Source organism: Microcebus murinus, chromosome 1 (genome assembly GCF_040939455.1).
Source record: "Microcebus murinus isolate Inina chromosome 1, M.murinus_Inina_mat1.0, whole genome shotgun sequence".
Classification (NCBI taxonomy): domain Eukaryota; kingdom Metazoa; phylum Chordata; class Mammalia; order Primates; family Cheirogaleidae; genus Microcebus; species Microcebus murinus.
The window spans coordinates 17,976,751-17,985,807 of NC_134104.1; the positions used below are offsets into that span (position 1 = coordinate 17,976,751).

Genomic DNA, 9,057 nt, shown 5'->3' on the forward strand with positions numbered 1-9,057 from the left:
AAAGCACAAAAATATAAACTTTATTTATTAAAAATAACATTTCTTTTGTTAGTTTATTATTACTAAACTTATTATCATAATGGAAACATCAAATGATGCAGACTAGCGGAAAGGACCTAAAATCAGTGACATTTTAAAGCATATTCTTTCAGACACTTTACTGTAATATAGTTTTGTTCCCTACTTTTTTCCTTAAAATGCTTTTACATGTTGATCCTTTTGTGGTTTATAAACATGATGACAGGGTTTTCACACTCATGTGTGAGATGTGCCTTCCTCAAACCTTGTTATGATGTTGGCACATTACTCATCTGATGTGGGGGGATAACCTTTTACATGTTAAAAATACATACTACCTATAAAATGTAACCAAAATGTTTGTACTCTCATATTTTCCTGAAACAAAAAAATTTAAAAAAGAAAAAAAGAAGAGATGTTCAAGGTCAAAAAAAAAAGAGTGAATTTACATGGCATATGAATTATATCTCAATAAACTATTTTTTAAAAGAGAAGGATAAAAAATACATACTACCACATACTTTTAATTGAATATACAGCATTTCATTATGTAGGTGTACCCTAACTTAACAATCTCTTTTGTTGGGTATTTAGAGTTGTTACTAATTTTGCTATTGTACACTGTACTGTAATGACCATCTTTATAGCTTAATTTTTCTTCATATTTTAATATTTATTTTTGTATAAGCTACCTTTAATAATATATCCCTAGTATTTTGATATAGAGTTACTGAGTCAAAGATAAGAAATACTATTAGAATTGTTTTCTTTAAAAATAGATGTGGAATTTTAGGTCAAGGGTCAAATATGTTATCCCAACCTCTTAAATATATCACCAAGTACTCTTCCAAAACTTCGGATCAATTTATATGTTCAACAGAGGTTGAAGAATGTTCCTATTTTTCCGAAGGTTCACCTACTTGCTTATCTATACAAAGTTTTTTTTTTAAAGCAGATTCTTTAAGTAGAGGTTATGACAAAGAAATTAAATAATGACAAATTATAATAACGGTAAGTTTCTCATCTGAGCTACTTTAGAGTACCAATAAACTCATTCATGGTGTGTGGTCAAATTAAGCCAGGATCTGATTATATTCATGATTTTGTCAGATTATAACACTTAGAAACATATTTGTTTAGCTTGTTCTCTTGAGATATTGTGGTTAATATCATGAGGCAATGCATCTTGCTACCACAATTTCTTCTTATATGTTGTCTCAATGTGACAGGTAAAACATTTGCTTGTAATTATTTCTCATTATCTTACTTTCTGAGTTAGGAATAAGCCTTTTAAAAATGTTGTTCAGCTATTGGATATTTTCTACATGAAGTATGATGTATTCATGATCGATTGCTACCTTACAATTACTACAAAAACTTGGCCACTTAAACTACACAAATTTATCATCTCACAGGTTTTTTCTTTTAACATTTTAGTTTTTCATTTCAGCAGATTACGGGGGCACAAATGTTTAGGTTACATATATTGCCTTTGCCCCACCTGAGTCAGAACTTCAAGCATGTCCATCCCCCTAGACGGTGCATACTGCACCCATTAGATGTGAATATACCCACGACCTGCCCAACACCTGATGAATGTTACCACTATATGTGCACTTAAGTGTTGGTCAGTTAAGTCAGTTATACCAATTTGATGGTGAGTACATGTGGTGCTTGTTTTTCCATTCTTGTGATATACTTCACTTAGTAGAATGGGCTCCAGCTGTATCCAGGATAATACAAGAGGTGCTAGATCACCATTGTTTTTTGTGGCTGAGTAGAACTTCATCGTATATATATATATATATATATACCACATTTTATTAATCCACTCATGTATTGATGGGCACTTTGGTTGTTTCCACATCTTTGCAATTGCATCTCACAGTTTTTGTAAATCAGAAGTCCAGTGAGTTCAGCTGTTTTCTCTGGCCTGAGTCTTACAGGCTGAAGTCAAGTCGTTTGCAAGCTGGAATTTTATCTGGGGGCTCCAAGGAAGAATCTGCTTCTCAATTCATCCAGGTTGTTGATAGAATCCAGGTATTTGGGCTGCAGAGATGAGGTCCCTGCTTCCTTGCAGGCTGTGAGCCTCTCTCAGCTCCTTATGGCCCTCTGTATCCCTCCATCTCCAAATCAGCCAAAGTGCTTTGAGTTATTCTCACCCTTGGATTTTCCATCACTTGTCATTCTGCTGCATCTTTTCTGCCTCCAGCAGGGGAAAGTTCTCTGCTTTTAAGGGTTGTGATTAGAGTATGCCCACCTGGATAACACAAACTAACCTTCCTATTTTAACACCTATAACCTTAATTATACCTGCAAAGTCCCTTTTGCCACATAAGGTAACATATTCATTGGTTCCAGGGTTTAGGGTGTGGGTATCTTTAGGGGGGCCTTTCTGCCTGCCACACTGTATAAAGCCTCTGCTGTTTTATCTACCAACCACATTCCTCAATTCTAGAAGAGGAATGTGATGTTTTTGTCTTTTGGAGCTGAGGGAAAGACTTCACAAAAATCTATAATAAGAATTATGTATTATTTATTTACAAATGACACATTCAAATGTACTGAAAATAGAGTAAACACTAGAAATAAATCTATGCATCTATCACTTATTTCCAACAATTGTCAGTATTTTGCCAACTTAATGCATCTATTTGTTCACACCTTGCTTTTTTGTTTTGATGTATCTTCAGATGGAAGAAAATATCTTTATCTGTGAAGACTAATTAGACTTCATCTTTTATTGGGACTTGTAACAGTTTTTTATAATACAAGTTAAAGAACAAAAGGACAATGATTTAACAAAGCAAAAAAAAAAAGAAATATTAGTGCTTTCCTTTCATTTGGGAGATGGAAAATAACCTTGGGGGTATTGAAATCTTGGCTGATTTACATAATTTAACATTATAGTACATTGACATTTTGCATTAATGTTCTCATAACATAGAATTCTTTAATTTCATTCTTGTGCTGATATATAAGAGAAAGTTAAATGTAAGGAAATAGGAGTAGTCAGCTTTTTCTCAGAATATTTAAGAAACAAAGCCCAAATTACACATTTCTCTCAAGGATGCTTATTTTTCTCTCTTTTCTCTTGATGTCAAGTCTTGGTATCTTGGTATTTGTGGGGGATAAGTTATTATAGAACTTAAGAAGATATTTTACTATAATAACATAATTACTTGCTATCATTGGACAGTGTAGAAATATAAATAGACCAAAATCCATGAATAATCCAAAAATAACATTTTTGTGTTTGCATTGTGTTTTCATATCATATTTAACAGAGTGTGTGCTGATGTTCTGGGAATTTAGATTGAACAGAATATCAAGCCACACTTTAAAAGTCTGGGGTCAGTCTATGAATACCTGGCTCTGGGATGGGTGAAAAGGTTTCTTCTTCCCCAGCGTTCCTGTGAATCGGAAAATTGTGTTTGGCTATTTCACTTAAAAGAGCTCTTCTCTGTGTAAAAATTTTTTCATTAAATTACATATATAATAGTTACTAGAGAATCATCATCAAATTTGTCTTTTATTACCACAATACATTACCTTTATTCTTCTTTCCAGTTTTGGAGAATGATATATTCCTCAAAACTAAAGAATTAATAAACATTTGTGCTTTTAATTTCAAACTCTCTCACCTCCTCTGGAATCATGCTCCATTAATTAGCATTTCCTTTGCTTCTCTCCATCGTTCTGACATTTTCAGTGCCTCCTTTTCAATTTCACAATAACTTACAAATATGTACCACTTTCCCCCATTGAAGTAACATTTTGCTCAATTTCCTTTTTCCCCTTTACCAATGACTGTCTTAAATACCCACTTTGTCAGCACCTATGTGTTTTCAAATTTGTTCTAATTTATTTTCTGTCCTCATCATGTTTGTACTGCATTCTCCAAACTCCCAGTAACTTACTATTCACTGAAACCAATAACCATTCTCTCAGTTGTCATAGTTTTTAACCTCTGTACCAACTATTAACTGCCCACCCTTTCTTTGCTTAAATCTCCCCTTTGTGTCTCTTTTGACACTTTCTTATCTTTTTGGTCTTGTGCTCCTCCTCATCTATGGATGTAAGTGCCCCACGAAGATTTGTGCCTGGTGGGCACCTCTTCTTTTTCTTTTGAGATCTCCTACTAGGCAATTTAATTCCATGGCTTCAACTCTAGGTTTCCACATAAATGGCTTATAAATCTATGTTTATATTCCTGAATTTCCCTCCCAAAGTTTGGGTCTCAATTTTCCAATTTCTGCCTTGACATTCCCGTCTAGACATTCTTCTAGCACATTATATTTAGCAGTTCAAAAAATTGGCCTTCTCCTCCTCCCTTTTAAACCTACTTCCCTCACTATTTCCTATGTTTATTACAACTACTACCTTGTCACTTGGGCTTGTCGTCTTTAATGCCTATCTTCCCTGTCCCTTTTCGAAGCAACAAATATTGATAAGCCCATTTAATTCTATATCTATAATGAGTTTCTCCCTCTATAAGCACTACAGTCCTCTCTTCTACCAACTGAGCTATCGATGGAGCACCTACCTTCATAGATAAATATCAATTAACCTCTCATTTCTGATTCTATGACTTCTTTTATATTTTAGAACCCTATTATCTTTGACTAGGAATATTGAAAAAGTATGTTAACTCTTATTTCTCACCTACCCTACCCAATTAGCATGTACAGTCTGGCCAGTTTAATCTTTCTTAATTTTAGTTTTTATAATGTCAACCTCTGCTTCAAATGTTCAATGACTGGTTAAAACAGAGGTTCTCAACTGGTCATAATTTTTCCTCCCAAGGGACATTGGCAATGGAGACATGTTTGCTTGTTACAACTAGGACAGTGAGCCTACTGGCTTCTAGAGGATAGAGGCCTGGGATGCTGCTATATATCCCATAGTGTATAGGACAGCTCCTTGCAACAAAATATTGGTGGACCCCAAATGTCAATAGTACTAACGTTGCAAAACCCTGGTCTAAAGAGTAATTTCCAAATAATGACTTTGGCATTCTCATCCTTGCCTACACTTTACGTTACAACTACATGCAATTTAAATTAAATTAAGTTTAATTTCATTTAAAATCATTTGCTTATTTTTAATTGACTAATAAAATTATATATATTAATGGTGTGCAACATTATGCTTTGATATATGTATACATTGTAGAATGGCTAAATAAAGCTAATTAACATATGAATTGGGCCAGGTGCAGTGGCTGATGCCTGTAATCCTAATACTTTGGGAGGCTGAGGAGGGAGGATTGACCAGGCTGAGCACCACAGTGAGATCCCATCTCTACAAAAATATTGAAAAATTAGCTGAGTGTGGTGGTGTAAGCCTGTAGTCCCAGCTACTCAGGAGGTTGAGGCAGGAGGACCACTTGAGCCCAGGAGTTTGAGGTTGTAGTGAGCTATGATGATGCCACTGCACTCTAGCCAGGGTGAAAGAGTGGGAGCATGTCTCAAAAAACAAAAACAAAAACAGACATATGCATTACCTCATATATTTATCATTTTTTGTGGTGAGAACACTTAAAACCTATCCTCTTAGCAATATTTAAGTATACAATACCTTGTTATTAACTGTAGTCACTATGTTGTATAATAGATCTCTCAAACTTATTCATCCTGTCTCACTAAAATTTTGTATTCTTTGATCAACATCTTCCCAATCCTTCCCATCCAAGGCCATGAAATTTTTATGATTGTGCCTTTCTCCCATTTCCTACCTCTAGGTCTTTGCTTATTCTTTTCTTACCTGGTCCTGCCATTAAAAAAATTTCACTACCACCCATTTATCAGTGCTCAGCTCGAAGTCATATCTTTCAAGAGAACCCCATAATAATCAAAGCTGAAAGTGATGATCCTGTTTCTGAATCCTGATAAGTATTTTATTGGTATTGCTGTTATCATTTTCTTGCCTTTTAATAGTTATTTATGTAAATATCTTTAAAATCTTACAAATCTTAACACTTCTAAGATAACAGCTTTATTGAGATATAACTCATATGGCACAAAATTCACCCCTTTAAGTATATAACATTGATTTTTAGTATATTCACAGAATGGTGCAACCATCACCATTATTCAATTTCAGAATATTTTCGTCACTCCCAAAAGAAAAACATACCCATTATCAGTTGCTTCCAGTTTCTTCTCACTTCCTGGTGAGCACTAATCTATTTTATATGTCTGTGTTTTTGCCTATTCTGAATATTTCATAATCATATGATAAGTTCTTTAACCTGGCAAAATATTTTCAGGATTCATCCATGTTGTAGCAGGTATCAGTACTTTATTTGTTTTGGTTGCCAAATAAATATCTATGTGTAAATATATCACATTTTATTTATCTGTTCATTAATTGGTTGACATTTGAGTTGTTTCCACTTTTTTTGCTATTATGAATAATTTTGGTATGAACATGTAAAAAATTTTGAATGTTGGTTTTGTTTCTCTTGATATATACCTAGGAGTAGAATTGATGGGTCATGTAGTAAATTATGATTAACATTTTGAAGAACTACAAAACAATTTTTAAAAAGTGGTTACACCCTTTTACAATTCTCCCAGCAATGTATCAGGATAATCTATATACTTTTTAAGATTACAATGTGTGTCTATATCATGGCTTTGTATATAATAGATAACTAATAAATACTGTTAAATTAACCAATGAATGATAACACTGGAGAGTTAAATTCTAACATAATCTTCTCAATATCCAATATATGCAAAATAAGTACTTAATACACTTCATTCTGACATTATATGACAAGTAAGATTTTTTGAAATGAATCTGAAATGTCCATAACGATAGCTACTTATCTTAGTCCATTCGAGCTGCTATAACCAGACTGTAGACTAAGTTGCTTAGAAACAACATGTGGGCAAACCCAAACAAAAACTCTCTATATGAATAATAAAAATACCATCTAATTAGTGAGGTTTCCTGTGTGACCAGTTATTTTGTTTGGTTTTTTGATCTTTCTCCTTAGGCAGCTGGTATACTTCATGTGCCTGTGATCATTGGTTGGCCACTCATATTTAGAGAAAAAGACCGGCTTGTATAGTGGCAATATGATGGTAAGTAAGCTCTCTGTGTGTGCAAGGGAATTGAGTGGGGGCTAGCAGTCTTCACTTCAGTTTGAGCAGGAGTAGGCTGTCAGCCTGTGGGTCTCAAAATTCCAGAAGGAGGAGAGGTTTACTCTGGGCACCAATATTCACCTTCAAAATATTAGCTTACCTAGACATTCAGTTTATAGAGAAAAGCCTTTTGTTTTGTTTTATTTTTAGCCAGGGGACAAAAATACCTGACTCTGGTTGGGATGAAAGAAGTTGATGAAGCCTGCCAGGTGGGTCAGTGTTCTTTCTAAAATACCTGTAATGTAACTGGTGTACCTGTTTTCTTGCTTGTTACGAGACCAACATTTCTCTGGGGTTCCATAAGGAAAATTGTCATTTAATTATCTTTGAAACAGGTATATTTTGATAGGGATGAGGGGCTCTATTAATAATTACTCTTGGAAAATAAGTTAAAGACTGCCCTGAGAAAACCATGATACAAGATGTTCCACCCATATAATTGGCTTTTCACTTTGCAGATACTTAGTGGTTTATTAAAGCTTTTCCTGGCTTGTTTCATCAATGTCCAATCATATTTGATCTTTCAGAAATGTGTTGCTATTTCTATGCACACTGCCCCCATTTCCCTACCGCATTATCTTTTTTGTTATGACTTTATCCCTTTTATATGTGTATACTTTTTTATTAGTAGGGTCCTGTGAGGTATTGGAGACAAATATGTGTGTAAAGTCTGCCATCTTGAATTGATGGAATTTTAAAGAAAACAAGTTCAACTTTGGCATTTTTGGATTTAATTGATTCCACCAATCAGGCTGCATGAACTATAATTTAGGTTAAAATTGGGGCCTTACAAAAATGAATGTTAAGTATACAGTGTTGATAGTTAGAATTAGAACAAGAATATATGCCCTCTAAGAGGAGAAAAAGACTCACAGCAAGGCTTAAAACACTTGTAAAGCATTTATATAATAGAGGATCTTGCTACTATAACCAAATTGGGCATGAAATTGGGACCAGATAATGAATAGTCTGAGTTGTAAAACATTTTAATGGAAATGCAAATTTTAAGCTTTTATGTGTACACGCCACTGCTTTCCGAGATCATTTGGATATCAGAGGAAAGGATATTTCAGGCAGAGTCCCTTTCTCCGGACATCACATGTTTAAGTGATGTGCCTTAAGAAAGGAGTTTGTCTTTTCTGTTCAAAGAACAGTGATGAGGCCAGTTTAGTTAAGGTAGAATTAATAAGGGAGGAAATAGGAGTAGACCTGGTCAGAAAAGTAATAGGGACCAGACATGGGTCCCAGTATATCGGGGTAAGGGTTATAATTAATAGATTTTATTCTGAGTGAGATGGAAAGCCATTGAAAGGTTGTGAATAGAGGAGTAAGCTTGTTTTAATAGGATCTCTATGTCTGTTCTGTAGAGAATATGCTGAAACTGGACAAACTTACAAAACAGGAGGACGGGCCAGAAGCAATTGTAATAATATAGGCAAAAATAATTGTGTCTTGGACCAAGTTGATGTTGTGTGATAAACAGCCAAATTGTGGGTGTATTTTGAAGATAAGAGTAAGTAGAATTTGCTGAAAAATTCTGTGCGGCATGGATGATGCCCAGATTTACGTGTGCTTGTTAGGTGCAAGCTGCATGAGGACAGAAACCGTAGGTGCTTGTCCAGTGTTCTATCCTTTTCTAGTATCTAGTTCACAGGCAGCAGTAAAAGTGCTGAATGAATGAATGAGACATTCACGAAGGACACTATCATAGTTTGCATATGAAGCAGAGAATCTCTTTTTTTCTATGCCACCAAATTCTTGATCTTTTTGTAAGTCTTTTTTTCTCAGGCACAATGACAGAAAATATGTGGATTCTTCCTTTTCAGATCCAGGTGTCTCTTTCAAATGTCCTCCTGTCATCCTCACACTGGTGGCTCTAGCCCTG

General features: G+C 34.6%; 1 non-coding gene across 1 annotated transcript; it reads left to right on the forward strand.

Moving 5' to 3' along the window:
• The first annotated feature begins 213 nt into the window (after positions 1-213).
• LOC142875493 (small nucleolar RNA U13) lies at positions 214-317 on the forward strand. Its single transcript, XR_012922852.1, has one exon. It is a non-coding gene; the product is annotated as a small nucleolar RNA U13 (small nucleolar RNA).
• Positions 318-9,057: the final 8,740 nt, after the last annotated feature.